The sequence below is a fragment of the Castor canadensis genome, chromosome 15 (genome assembly GCF_047511655.1).
Source record: "Castor canadensis chromosome 15, mCasCan1.hap1v2, whole genome shotgun sequence".
Taxonomy (NCBI): Eukaryota; Metazoa; Chordata; class Mammalia; order Rodentia; family Castoridae; genus Castor; species Castor canadensis.
Genome location: NC_133400.1, coordinates 2,474,716 through 2,490,223, shown reverse-complemented (window position 1 = coordinate 2,490,223; position 15,508 = coordinate 2,474,716).

The window sequence follows — 15,508 nt, the reverse complement described above, 5'->3', positions numbered from 1 at the left end:
AAATTTTCACGGTCTCCATTACACCAGCAAACCAGCCCAGAGCACACCAGCACACAGGCACATCCTCCAATGGCCCTAGCCCCAGAACTCGCTAACAGACCTCGAGTCACACTTTAGGGACTCTATTCTTCTTTCTCTGTCTCTACTGCAGGGTTACAGAAACAAGGATGGAGAGACACGTGGTTCTACCTCCTCCCCAGCCGGGCGGCTCCTGAGAGCAGAAGACAGGAACCCAAGACCTGGAGGCCCCAAGTCTGTGCCCCAAGTCAGGTGTGTGGCCTCAGGTGCCTCTCCGAACCCTCTGTATTTCAGTTTGTCTGCCTGTGAGAGAGGACCCAGACACATCTCTAATCCCGAGGTCTGGCCTGTCTACTTCCAGCAGTCAACCTAGCCTTTCTTTCTCCTCCACCCAACCCTCTTCCAGCTTGTGGCTTCAGGACTTACTGGCTGGGTCACCACCACTCGATCACCACTGAGTCCCCACCTCAGGGAAGCCACTGTGCCCCAGTGATTTCCTACCATGTTGGCCCATGGTTTTTTGTAGTGTCAACAGTTACACTATTTATACATATCTCTATTTATTACAATCTTTACACGTTCACTCGTGTTTCTCCTTTCTCACCATGAGCTACAAATCCCTCAAAGTGAGAGTTTTGTTCTGTCTCGTTCCCCACTCTGTCCCCAGTGCATAGAGAAGCACTTGGTAGGGGCTCAGTGATGTGTGCTGAGTTGTTCAATGACTACTATAAAATTTCAGGCATCTGCTTTTCCTGTTTTCCCAAAGACCTGCTAGAATTGTGTTGGGGCAATCACAGGCTCTTCCTGACAGCCACACGTTGTCCTTTTGTGAGAGGCTGTTTAGAAATAACCCAGAAGAGGGCAGATATGAGGCAGAACCTCAATTCCCAAAGGGAAAAGCCAATTCCCACGGGATGCCCTAAGAAGACCCTGTAGTTGGCCACCACTTGCCTCCCCCAGACTCACAGCCACCTGTCCCCAGCCCAGGAGCCCCGTGCTCCAGCAGCACTCACTCCCCGCCCCCGTCTGGATCTGCTGTGCATAGCAGTAAGTGAAAAGTTCTTTCTCTGTGCTACCAGGCATGGGTGGCTATCAGCCAATTGAGGAACTGCATTTTAACTGGTTTAATTTTAATTTACTTAAATTTAAATATCCGTGCATCAGTGGTGGCCACCATATTGGAGTGTGACCGGAGCTGTTATACCTAATCAGAGCTGCAGTATAGTCATTCAGAACCCAGACCGGAAGCCAGAAGACCTGGGTTCCAGTCTTAGCCATGTGTCTGTGAGCAGGTTCCCTGTGGGCCCCGTGCCTCAGTTTCCCCACCTGTTCCAGAGGGACACAGCAGTACTTGCCCTGTAGAGGATTTTAAGGACACAATGGGCTGGCATACATAACGCACGTGAGGGATATCTGGCACACTGTGTACAGCATAGATGTTGGCTGACATTCTGAATTACAAAGAGAAAAGATGATGATGGCTCTGCTATTTTGTTCTTATTGGGAGCTTCTAAGTCCTTGAACCCTAGAGAAGAGAGAATTTCAAACAGCAAAGAAGGCCCCGTGGGACCCTCACTCAGAACCTGGCAGGTTTGAGCCCCAAGGACTCCCTAGGTATTGTTTTGTTTTAGGCCCAGGGAGCCCATCTCCATGGCTGGCTTAGGAAGAGTGGCTTTGGGAACTACAGGGATGAATCCATCCCCTCACTTGACAGAGGGCAAAAGGGAATTTCTTGAGGAGGAAGGGACTTGGGGATACCAAGATCTTATGAGTTGGCCCAGGGACTGGATTTGGTCTTGGGTGTCCCAGTGTGGAGGTCTCCCAGCTGGTTACTGTTCAAGTCATCTCCAAGACTTGGGGAAGGGAAGGCAGGGTGGTGTCTGCCGCTGTTCTGTCTCTTCTCTGCCCCTTCTCCCCAAATCAGATTGCCTTCTTGCCAGTTCCTGCCTGCCCCTCCCTGGAATCACAGGCCAGGCACAGAAGCAGGGTCCCCAGGATCATGGCACACCATGGTGTACCACACTCCTTTCTCAGGGATGGGTGCTGAGTCCTAGCTCTGCCTGTCCCCTCTAGCCCAGCCAGAGTTCAGCTGGAAAGGCAGCTCAGGGCATTCCTGCTGCATCACTGCCCCCGCCCCTACTGGTCCTCTGATCACTAGAAAATGTGAAGTTATGAAGAACAGTCGCTTGCCCTGCGTGAGGTTCCCATTGGTTTCATCCACTCCTCAGGCAGCGTCAAGGGACATGGTCACTGCTGCTATCCCATCTCACAGGTGAGCAGCCTGAGCCCGGAGAAACTGCTGTGCCTAGAAGATCCTTCTTGGGGAGTCAAGAGGGCATCTCTGATCTGGCACTCACAAGCACGCCCAGGCCACCCTCTCTGTGCTCCTCCAGCATCAGCACCACCCTCTCTTGGGGTGGGGGATATGGACCCTAGCACCATCTGTGCTAAAACACCAGAGCTGCCAGTCAGCTGCATTCCCTTCAAGCAATGACCATCTTAAGGACAGCATCCAGTGGACCACGGTTGCCAAGGGCTCCTCAGTCCAAGAAAGCAAGTTTTCCAGATCCATGTACGGAGAAGCAGAGTTGAAAAAGCATTGGCAGATTTCTGTCCGCCCGTGAGCTTTGGGGAAACAAGAGCCTGGTATGTCCCCACGCCAGCATGTAAGGCTAGATTCCGGGCCCTTTTCTAGCTTCTGTCCTGGAACCTCTGTCTATTCTCCAGGCAGGATCCATAGGGACACCACCCCCACAAGGTCCCTGAGCCCAGAGCCTCTGGTGATCCCAGTGTATCAGCTTCAGAAGACACCATGACTCTGACCCAAGTGGTTTGGAATTCACCAGCTCAAGTCAACCAGCGAGGGAACCGGCCACACTGGCAAGCGGGGTTGGGCTAGGTGTGGGGACAGACGTGCGTGTGAGTGGAGCCCCTCCCAAGACAAAGGGGTGCATTTGGCCTCGCGAACCTGCCGTGCCATTGAGGCAGCGTTTTATTGCCATATAATGCAATTTCATGACAAACCCTGTGCTGACCTCCCACGCCCCATGTGAAGTTATTTCTTTTTATTATATTTATTTTATTGATGATGTCATGACACGACCTTTCAACCCTTAATTAAAACCATGGCTACGATGCGGGGCTTCCTTTAAACCGTGAAAGCCAGGGCTTTGGAGGGGCTCCATCCAGAGTGGCTAGGGTCGGAATGCGCCAAGGCCCCACTTGTTCCTGGGGTCACTGTGGATGTCCAGGCAGAATCCAGAGATTCTCCCATGTGCTGGGCTGTGAGGGACTCCAAGGTGCTCGGGATTGTGAGCCGTGTCCTCCAGATAAACACACGTTGAGTCCTCACCTCAGGACCTCTGCCTCCCACCCATGTGAGGATTTCTGCAAATGTAATTAACTAGGACGAGGTCATCCGTCAGTGGGGTGGGTCCCTAACTGAATATGACTGATGTCCTTTCCCATTATGGAAAGACAGAGTGACTCACAGAGGACACCCCATGGTGGGACATCTCCACAGGCAAAACACACCAGAGACTGCCGGCTACCACACAGCTGGACCGAGGTCTGGAACGGCCTTCAGAAGGTGACAGTCCTATTGACACCTTGGGACCTCAGGAAGAGTGAGTCTCTCTTGTTGAAGACAGCACTCCCTGCTGCTTCAGCATGGCTCCCATGGAATCTTCCACACAGGGCTTGGCCCATTCCTCCTGTGGAGTCACTGACCCTGGGCAGGCTCTGGTCCCTCTTCTGAACCTCAGTTGGTCCTGTCTTCCCTGGCTGTGAAGTCCTGACCTGGACATTAAAGGCATTTTCTGTACTGGGATTTGCTCTGCAGGGAGCCCAGCACTGGCCAAGGTTGTGTCTCCAGGGAGGCTCCAGTGCATCTCGGTGAGCTTGACTCGGTTCCAAGTGGGAGCTGGAGAACCAGGGTGGCTCCTCCCATGACGTCACTTATCTTTCCTGCAGTGTGCAGTTTGGGATCATTGGATCCAGGTGGGAAAACATGTTCACTGAGTCCTGGAAGAGCTTGGGTCCCTGTTTACAGGTGAGGAAACTAAGGCTACAAAGGAAGAGCTGTAGGCTCAGGTCACAGCCACGATGTCTGAGCCTCGGGAACAGCTGGCAGTGGTGACTGGTCATGGGTCAGACTCCCTGCTCTGTCCATTGGCTATGGGTGCCTCACTGCACTGCCAAAGACTGTCCTGCTCACACCTGCCAGGGCAGCTGGGCCAGCTTCATCTGTCACCAGTCTAGTTGGTGGCTTCAATCTGAAACTACTCCAAAGTCTGCAGAAGAGGCCATCTGTGAAAACTTGCCCAGGGTTTATGCTCCTGTGTACATTTCATGCCAAAGCAGAAGCAAGCCATTTCCTATCATTCAAATCGATGCAAAGAATTGACGGTGAGCGGAATCTGGATTTCTGTGAGTTTCTCCCCTACCCAGTTAATGTGCACTGTCTGCTGTGGTTTCGTTGGGTCCAGAACCATTCTTTCTGCACAGGTACCTTGCTGTGAAGAACAACCGGTTCTATGTTGACGTCGTAATACTGAAGCTGGGTTGCATGAGGACTGCTGCTGAGGTCTTGTTCGCTCTGGATGTTTTAATGATACTTTTGAGGAAGAGCACTGCTTGCTATCCTGGGTTTGGGTGGGGGCGGAACATTCTACTACAGTCCAAACCCACGGCTCTGGCTGAGAAGTTTTCAGGACAGGGTTTCTCAATCCAGGGTGGTCCCACTGCCCCAGGACACCTGACAGAGTCTGCAGAGTTTTCTGGTTGTCACAACTTGGAGCACCCTTTGGGAACACGCTGCAGTGAGTTACATGGCACCTACCACGACCCCTTCACTGTCAGCCATGCCATGCATGGGACATTCTGAGCTAAGATGATTTGTTTTTTTAAAATGTCTGTATACACGTAATTTTACTATTTAAATTTACTCACATGATAGATGCATGCTATACAATTCATTATATTGAGATATTTTAAAACATAGCTTTTAAATTTCCTAAGTAGAGTGAAACAAAATTTAAAATTTTTGTATGCCAATGTCCACATGTACACGGGTGCACACAGTTCCCTACCCGTCACAGGTGTCCCAGCCTGGCTGCCCAGTGGGAGATGTCATTCCTTGGTTAACCTCTCAACCTGAGGAAAAGGTGTGTAGGAAGCACTCTCGACCCTAGGGTGCCTGAGGGCGCCCATCCTCACCCTCCTGTCAGGCTGCCGGCCATGTTGAGTTCAGAATTCTCGGTGGAGCTGCTGTGTGCCCGGCACCCTGGACGTTGCTCTGAATTTCCTTCTCCCCGCTGATGGTGCTGAGACATCTAAATTTTTGTTCACTTTTTGGGAGAGGTGCTTACCTTCCTCTGCCCACTTTTCTCCTGAGTTTGAATATGCTGCCATATTTCCACTGCCAAGACCTTTCTGGCAGGCACTGTTTTCTTTCTCTTTAATAGAACACTGTTCTTGTTTCATGAATACAACGTTTGATCTCTCTGAGGTTATGAGTGATGGTTTTTTCTTTTTAAAAACTTCTTCCCACTGAATTTGTTTTTCTCCCTATGGCCTTTATTTTTGTGATAAAATACAAATAATACAAAATCAGCTTTTTGAATTATTTAAAAGTTCTAAGGTGCCCTGTCCTGCTCAAGCAACTCCATGGGGCTTCATTTATTTTGTACAAATGCCAGATATCTGAAGAAGAGGAAAACCGAAGGGAAGGTGAACTGTTCTTCCTTGCCATTTTCCGTGGTTGCTCCCTGTTTAAACAGCCAGACAATCTGAGCAGACCAGAGCAGTTAAACAAGGAGCTGGTGTCTCCCCAGCTCCTCCCGCCTCTGGTCCCAGCTCTTTCTCTGAAAGGCATCTTGCTTCAGAGCCGGATCCAGCTCAGACCTGGCGTGGCCCCCGGGTGGGGAGTGGTTGGCTCACCCTAGCCCAGGATACCCTCGCTATGTCAGGGGTCAGAGGGCACGGCACCGGGCCTAAACCAATCACCAGCTTGCAATTCTACAAAGAATTATCTTCCATGAAGTTAAAAGGCCAACCAGGGCAGAAACTTGGTGGAGGTGAACAAACATGGCGAAAGCCTGCCTGGGGCCAAAGTCTCCTGAGTGCCATGGATGCAAAAGGCAATGATGGCTTCTCAGGTCTTAATGCTCCCACACCACTTAAAGTAAAGGGAGCTGGAAAATAGATCATTTTAATCACCCCACCCCACCCCACCCCAAATTTTTGTCCCAGGAAATCAGTGACCCCTATGCAGGCACTCGGAATGAAGACCAATCTGCACAGAAAATGAAATCAGCATCTGTTACAAAGAAAGCCAGGGTAAGGGACACCAATTGGTAACAATTAGAGGCGGATCAGATAGGCGGGGGAGAGTTCAGCTCCCCTCTGGGTGTATTTATGTTCTCTCTCTGGAGCAAAAGCCTTGTTAAGCTGTGACTGGCTATCAGCTTCCCCCATCAGTGACCTGACCCACATTCTCTTCAAGAGGGATTTTGGCTGCAGAAGACTCCACTCAGCATCATCTGTTACTAAGCAACCAGGAGCACATTTTCTCTCACCATCTGAAGTATCGCAAACCCAAGTGCCTACCTGTACCAGAAAGTGATATGGACTGGGGCAGCAGAAGGTGGCAGGCAGTAAGGAGGGGTAGAGATTAGAGCAAAATGAGCTCCAGGCTCCCATTTCCAGAGGGGAATCCTGGCCACATCTCCTGGGCTCATCGAGAGTAGCAGGATGTCCACATTTATAGTTGAGAAGTTCCCATTTTTAAAACACTGCAAGCCAAGAAAATATACCTGCAGTAGTTGGCTTTCTTCTGCTCACTGACCAAACCTCTGTCTCCCCACAAAGGGACAGCCTTTAGTGTTGGGCAGAAAGCATGTGTGGTCTACATGCTGCCAGCTAGCCCAGCTAAGAGTGCCCAGTGCTGCCTCTGTCCTGGTTGCACTCTGGCCAGGAGGTCCTTCTTGCCCCTCCCTGAATGCACGTTGAGTATAAAGCCATGAGATGGGGTTCCCATAACGACCTGTGCAACACGGTGACATGTGTGAAGACTTTGGTCACCAGGAATGCAACTCCATCCTGACTCCTGGCTGGACCATATACTGTGGGCACTTGGTCCTTCTCTGTACAAGTGTCACTCATGGACTCACTGGGTGGTACCCACGCCCTTCATGGTTTACAAGGTTGATGCCTTTGACCTGAAGCACGATGATCAGTTCTGGCTCTGCCTCCCATTCACCTGGGGAAGCGACACAGGTGTGATGCGTGGTGCTTCCCTGGAAAAGCAGAGTCCTGGTATCTCTGTGTATGACAGTCGTCTGTCTGAGGATCCTGGTCCTCTGCCTGACCGTATCCATGAAGGTGTCTCATCCTACCTTCTCATCTTTTCCTGGTTTCTGCTTATTTGATATTTCGGACTGAAAAAGAAAGAGTAAGTTATGAGATGAGCCCTATGGGCAGGGACCAACCACATTTCCTGAAGTCCATTCTCAACTTTTTGTTGCTCAGTGTTTGTGACAGTCACTCGCCCTTCCAAGACAAGCAGGCTTATCAGTGTACAGCTCTTGTTAGAAGATACAGTTTGCTTGCTCTGTAAGCTAGGGGTGACTAAGCCCAAAGAGGCTTGTCACCTGAGCCCCATGTGAATTTGAGAGAGGTAGACAGAGTTTGATTGCCCAGGAAGAAGAAGCAGAGATGGAAGTTCCCACTGGACGCGCTCTGGGAACTCCTCCATAGATAAGCACGAGCAAGCATAGCCAACCAAAGCCATGGCCCGGCTCAGCTTCAGACGTTAATCCGCGTTAAGCCCCTGTGCTGATAGCCATGATACCCTGGAAACCAGACACCCCAGGACATCAGGCAAGAATGTCACTCGGGGGTGGGGCCCTCGGTTCTCCCGGCTCCTGGGTTCAAGCCCTCGAGGTCGCCTTTCTGTGGGACAATAATCGCTGAACTACAATTTAACCTTAGGTCAGGGTCACTTTTCACTAGCATAATGGACTCACTACAAGTGGCTGGTGTTCATTTTCTAGGTCACCTTGCAAAACTTGATCTTTAAGTGAATAACAAATAGCTACCTTTTCCCCTGCAGGCAATAACTGCCTGCCAGGCAATCAGGGTAAGAAAGATAGGAGAATCTGCCACAGAGCTGCAGGCTTTGAAGAGAAATGACACTCCTCCCAGGGACATAATGTGAAACCATGTTGGTTAAGCAAGCTAATGAAAACAGAACACGGCTCTCTCCCAGCTCTGTGGCTGCTGGGATGGCAGTGTTGGTGTCTCTCCCAGGTTGACGTTCTCTGCACGAAGCTGTCCTGCTTGTCTGGGCCGCCTCATCTTCCCTCTGCTAACTTCAAAAGCTTGGAGCACCCCCTGCCCCAAGAGGGGCAGATGCAAAGGGTAAAGCAACCTGAGGTCAAAGGCAGAAAGAAAACGGCCTCCCGTTTGATGAATGGTTTGAATTTAATTAGTGAAGAGAAGCCCGAATCAGACAGTCTGTGACTTGGTCAAGTCTCAGGTTGCTTCTTGCAAAATTGCACAAGGTGAGGTGAAGATGGCACCTGTCCCAGGATGCCTGCTGGTTTGTCGCTCCTTTAAATTAACTGAGCTAAAATGGTAAGATTGGTGATGCTCCAAGCCAATGGTGAACGGGGTGATTTTTATGGTTGCAGATTTTAAAGTTTTGCAAATAAAAAAGTTGTAAAAATATGCAACAGCTTCTCTCATCTTTGACCTCAGCGTCTGACTCCTTACTTCTGTGGAGCATGAGCGGAGTGGGAAATAGGTTTCCAGGAAGCTGTGTTAAAGTCCTTGTGGCCATCCAGTATTTCAGCATGGAGGGATGTTGTCCTGTCAGGAAAACTGTCTGAACCAGCTGTCGCATTTGCTCCTTCATGCACTCATTCTACAAATATCCACAGCCGTCCAGGCAGGAGTCAAGGGGCCAGGGACAAGTGGTTCAGTCCTTGGTCTCCAGCTCCCTGGAGAAGGCTCTGGGGAAAGGAAGAGGCCCAGCCAAGAGCACATGGCGAGCTTGGGCTCGGTCAGATGGTCATACAGCCTCCTGACAGTCACTGCCCCCATGGTCACACTGGCTTCTCCAGTGTCACCCACTTAGGAAAACCAGGCTGAGCTCAACTAAGATACCCATGATCGAGAACCTTCATGTCATTTCACTAAGGAAAGGCTCTGTTTTCGCCATCTCCCACGGATGGACTTAGGGCTCTTTTCCTTTTCTGGTTTTGCCTCCAGTGAATATTGTCGGGCATAGGTCTCTGTGCCCACATTTTAGGGGCGTCCTTGCTATAACTGGAGTTTCTAGGTAAATTGGATGAATTACAGTTTGAAAAAAAAATTTCTTTTCTCTATCAGCTATGCTGAGGTCTCTGACAACTGAGCCAGTTAGAATTGTGTCTGAAGTAGGAGTCGTTAGGTCGTGAGCAAGTCATTGTTTTGTTTTTTTAATTAATTTATTTATGAAATGCATGAACTCTGATACACATTGTATTTTAGTGTTGATTCTTGGTTTTCTCAGCTAGTTAAGAGTACCAGTTACTTTAAATCACAGTTAATTAAGGTGTTACCCTGCAGCAAAGATTTTTAAACAGAAGCTGGTGATTGTCCTCTTTATCGGGTATTGATTGACTCTCAGACCTTAGATTTTAGTCCACTTTCACTTCTCAACATGTGAAATCTCTCAATGTCTCCCACCAAGGGTTTTCCTCCACTCTTGGAACAATTCCAGTGGTGAGCAGGCCAGTTCTTTCATTAGGGCACCATTCAAATACTGTCATCCTATGAGACTGTGCTCATTTGTGAGACAGAAGTCCTTAGAGCTTGCTGCATCTTCCTCTGGTAGGTTGAGCTCTACCCCCATAGTTGTTCTGTGTTCTGCAAAGAGCTCCAGGGGTGGGCCTGAGACTCCCACCAAAAACAGTAAGCAAGTCCCATAGAAAGTGTGGGTGGGGCTGACTCTGGGGCTGTACAAACAGAGCTGTTCTGGACTTAGCAATGGAATCAGATCACAGAGCACCAAACGCCTCATGAGGCCGTCACTACCCGAATCCCAGCTTGCACTCCCCACATCCCGCAGGAGACCTGCTCACGTGAAGCGTATTAGACAGCACCCCAACAGAGTTCGAAGTCAAGGCTGGCAGGCATAGAAGCTTCCTAAATCTTGGCTCTGCCCTGGACCCTGGCAAGTGGCTTTGGTCTCCTTCCAGGGTTGGTTGATCCTTCAACTGCAGGGCAATCCCACCCAGCCCCACAAAAGGCAGGTGTTTGTTTCTGTCCAATGACCTGACCACTCAGAAACATGAACTCTGACCTATCAGCCCAGACGTCCCCTGAAGGAAGCATTGATTTCACCAGGTCCTCCTAGCACTGACCTTGCTGCCATGGGAGTGCCATGGAAATAGGTCCTTGGTGGCCTTGGAGGCAAGCTGTTGGGCCAAGGAAATGCCCTGGAAAAGGGCAGGCTTGGCTCAGCTCAAGCAGTGTACAATGAGCCCCTGTGACTGCCTGGCAGAGCAGGTCAAAGGAGGAGCTCACTTGGCTGACCAGACTCAGTGACCACCTCCTTACCTGTTAAGCATACTATTCAGAAGATATAAATGCCCACAGTCTTGGTCAAGTCTGGAGTTTCCCTACTCCAGACTGTCAGCCTTATCTCATCTGGGTGGCTTGGACCCAAAGATTGTGACAGTTATCTTTAAATCCAGTGTTCATAAATTAAAGGGGGTCACCTGGGGAAGCAAGCACAAAACCATGTGTGTAGTCCCCAATTTCAAGGCAGTCAGAGAGGCACTTGGGCATGTAGGTCAGTACGGCCAGGCTGGGATGCCACCATTGCTGTTAGCACCACTGTCACACCATCACCACCATCGCCATCACTGCCACCACCGTCACCAATGTCACCATTACCATTATTACATGGTGTTTTGGGCTGTTCACATGGGGCTAAAATCTGGTTGACTTGTAGTCATTCTACCCTCAGGTGACATTCCTCACTGCAAACGCAGACATTGCGTCTTATGCTGCCGATTTGGATCTCACCTTAATGGCACTCCTTTACCTCACAGTCCCCATTCCTACCCTACTAGCCCCATTTACAGACACCATGAGAAATGGTGACAGAGGAACCACTTAACAAATGATTCTGCAAGGAAGATGCAACCCAGTCAAGGAATAGATACATGGACTCCTTTGACCATGTCCTGTTGTGGGGTTGTTGTGTGCCTTCTCCCACTTCTTGCCCATCAACACACTGTCCTTTGAGCTGCCATGTGCAACAGGAGGCGGAAGAAGACAGGAGAGAAGGGAGAAGGATGGGGTGGAGGGAGAACAAGCCTTCTCAGGCACCAGGGGACCCTTCATTGTCCTGAACTCTGGAATGAATGCATTTTAGAAGAATACTACAAATCCTCCCATAGGGTCACGGAATACAACCAAAGTCTCGAGCACTGTCCACGTCGGTGGTCCCCAGTTCTTAGCTGTGCATATAATTTATTGTCCAAATGGGGACCCACTGAGCTCAAAAGGAAGCACTGAAACATATAGTAGATGTCAGTCAATTGACAACTGGCCTCAACTTCATTCTGGCAGCCCTGCTGGGATGTAAGCTTATCTTAAAATACCAGGCCCAGGCTCTGCTGATGTAGAACGAGTTTTCACCAGAGGATGAATGAGAGAAGTGGGCATGGTTAAATATGCTGTAAGATTGTCAACTACCCTTTCTCTGGACAATCAATCTTTTACTGTGATTATGTTTTTCCCACCTTTTTGTGTTAAAGTGTTGTTTTTTTTTTAAGTAAATTAATTAGCCAAAGGGTAGAGAATGCCTTTTGCTGTTTTGTTCATCTGTTTGCTTGCTTGTTATTTTAAGTACTTAATTGACACAATAAAAGCTATTGTCAGTCCCCACCCCTTTTTAAATGTCCTGGTCCCAAGTCCTCAAGTCTGGGACAGCTTATCTGGCCTCTCAGTTTCTGGGGGCTCCCTGCCAAGCACCAGCCTGTTGGCTCCTTGTCCACATCCACTGTCATGATTCTTGCAACTGTGCTCAATAATATTATTTATTAAATGTCACTGCTTTTTAATTCGACTTCAGCCTGACTCCTCCTCCTCGGGAAGACATTCCAGAGCATCGATTCCTTCGCATGCCCCCCTCCTAGGCCCTCTCCCTCCCCCACCCCAGTGGCAGCTCCTCCATCATCACAGATACTGGAATTTGTCCCAGAACCATCTGGCACTCATCAGTATGCAAGGGAGTCCTCACCTAGACGGCCCACCAGGAGGTGGCTCTCCCCGGACCCCATGTTGACTTCTTGTTATTTTTAAAGGCAGCTCATTTAGCCACGGCAGGGAACTAATTTCTTTTCAACAGCACTGCAGCCAGGCCTCAGCAGCACCCATCCTGGTGAGGGGAAGCAGGCAGAGATGGGGGAGGTGGGTGGGAGAGCTCCGATTAGCACGATCTGCAGGATCAAAGCCCCCTAGGACCAGAAAGCTCTTGGGCTATCGAATTATAAATTAAGGTTTAATTAGAACCTTGTCAATCAACTTTTATCCCTGCCCCGGTTGCTCTGAGCAAATGGTTCTTACTGTGACGAGTGGTTCCTGAAGGGTTTGGAGAAGAGAGCGCCGGTTTTCATGTCAAGCAGAGAAGCAGAGGTGCAATGCTTTTGACCCTCAGGAAACCTTTTCTCCCTCTTTAGGAGACTGGAGACACACTCCATTTGCTTTAGCTAAAACAGCTACAGACATGGAGGTTTCAAAGTCCCGCGGCTTCTAGCAAGCCGAGGTGAGAGAGTAGGGGGTCTGTGTAAAGCACCTGACTCTGACTTCCCACTCCCATGACTTTGGGCGGGAGCTTCTCCAGCTTTGTTTCCTTCACCTCTGCTATGAGAAAATGACAGTGTGGACCACAGGCAGATGTCAACGATGTTCTTTCATTTGACTGTTTTTATTGGGCAACTACTCTGTGACGGGCACTGGGTGAGGCTCTGGGAGTTCACTTGCCAATGAAACAAACAAAATCCCCTGTGACACTTGTATTCTGGACAAGAGAAAGGGAGAAACTAGAGGCTAAAAGCAAATAAATGTAAGTTATAATGCCAGGAGGAAAAATTGAGTACAGTGTGGTGTTGGAATTAAAGGCCCTCCGGTGCTGAAAACAGACACACGAGAGACAGAAAATCTTCACAAGGCAATTTCTTGTGATCAAAAGGGTGCAAGCATGTACTCACTCAGCTGAGTGGACATGTGAGCACAAGATGGCTGACAGTGGCTCCTCCTTCTATCCCTGATGCAGCTGTATCTGCCCCTCACCTGGGATTTGTCCTGGTCAAAGGTTCACAGTTTTTCTCGATTGGCTAAAAGGCTTAGGGGATGGGTTAGGGCACGGGATTTGGCAGGCAATTTTTGCAGGCAATGGGGTGTACAAGAATCCAGAAGAAGAAACAGAACGCTTTAAACAATGCAAGTCACCTGAGATGGTGACCTGAAGAATTTTAAGTAATCTAAGAGGGTGACATATTCTTGGACAGAAAACATCATTTTTCTTACAGTGGGGAGAATAAGAGGGAAGGGCTGATGAGACGTAAAGTGAGCAGAGGGATGCTGAGAAGTCAGCACAGCTCCTGGCAGGTGATGAGCCCTCAAACAAAGTTGGAGGAGGATGGCAGTGATGATGGTGATGACAGTGATAATGATGGTGACGATGGAGGTAATGACACTGGTGATGGTGGTGATGATGGTAATGGTGGTGATGGTGGTGGTGATAATGGTGACAGTGATAGTGGTGATGGTGATGGTGATAATGGTGATGACAGTGATAATGATGGTGACGATGGAGGTAATGACACTGGTTGATGGTGGTGACGGGGTGATGATGACAGTGATGGTGGCCGGGATGGTGGTGACTGTGGTGAGGACGATGTTGGTTAAACAATGGTGGAAGTGATGGTCATGAATTTTCATGGTGATGGATGGGAATGACATGGTGATGATGACAGAGATGGTCAGGACGGTGGTGACGATGGAGATGGTGGTGATGGTGATGACAATGATTCCTGAAGGTTCTTGGCACACAGGATCTCCTTCCTTCATGCATTTCCATCCTTTAATGATTAAGCCATGACTACTTCTTTTCAGGTCAACACTGTCTTAGATTTGGCAAAGGTAACACACAAACACACAAGCCAAGAAAGCAGCCAAACTGGAAGAGAGATGCATTCCTAGTGCTTTGCTGCTTGGCAATCATTTGTCTTAAATCAGAACAAGATTGAGTCTGTAGATAGGAACTCTCAGAGCCAGCCTCCTAACTGTCCCAAGTGGCACATAGCTGCATCCCCCTCAGCCACACCTGTGTCTTTTATTCGGTTCTGGGGGACTCCTGAGCCAGGTGTTCCATTAGTGATTCAGCACAGCCAAGCCAAAGCTTTCAGCTCCAGCACAGGACTGTGGGACAATCGCTTAGCCAAGTGAAGATGGTGGTCATTCCCTGTCTCTGTGACAGTGGCAGAGCGGCCCCTCCCCCTCCAGGGGTGTTTCCAGCATCACCACAGATGTGGAAATCTTCTCACCTGGTTTGGGACAAAATCCACACATTTGCCATTGAGGCAGAAGCAGTCAAGGCTGGTGAAGGAGTCACCCCCATCTCCTTCCAAGGAAGGTGAGTGACGGGGAGAGGGTTAAAGGTGATGAAAAGTGACACTCAGAATCCTGCACGTTGCTGATCTACCCACCCAGATGTTTCAAGAGTGAAAGCAGCTGTCTAATTTAAGGGCCATATATTAGTTAATATTCTACTTCTAAGAAGAACAAAAAGAAACTTCTATTCGGGGATTCTGGTTTCAGTAAAAACATTTCCAACAATAAAAAAAAAAAAAAGAAAGAAATTTATGGATTGTTCTGGGAGAGCTCATAGACCTGAAACGAGAATTCCAGAACTGTCTCAGAAAGGATGGGGCTCGACACAGCTCTGGGACTTTAACGTGGGGGAGTCTGTCTTCAGAGGCCACTGTCACAATCAGTGGATGCCAACTCTTTCTAGCCTCCACGTCTATCGAGGCCAGATTTAAATTCCAGGGACAGCGGAGCTTGCTGAGCTGGCTCTGCGTGGGCGACACGCCCACGGTCTGCCTGTGGGGATGCGTTAGTCTGTGGCACTGCCACCTCAAAATATCACAGGCTGAGACCTAAACAAGGGACGATTGTTCTCTCCTGGTTGTGACGGCTGAAGTCCACGATGGATGTGGATGTGTGGCAGGGCTGGTTTCCTCCTGAGGCCTCTCCTGGCCTAGCAGATGGCCTCTTTTCCTCCTGTGTCCTTTGGGGTCTTTCTTGGTGTCTTGGTTCCATTCTCCTCAGATTTTGCGTGCGTGCGTGTGTGTGTGTGTGTGTGTGTGTGTGTGTGTGTGTGTGGTACTGGGACTTGAACTCAGGCCTACACCTTGAGCCACTCTGC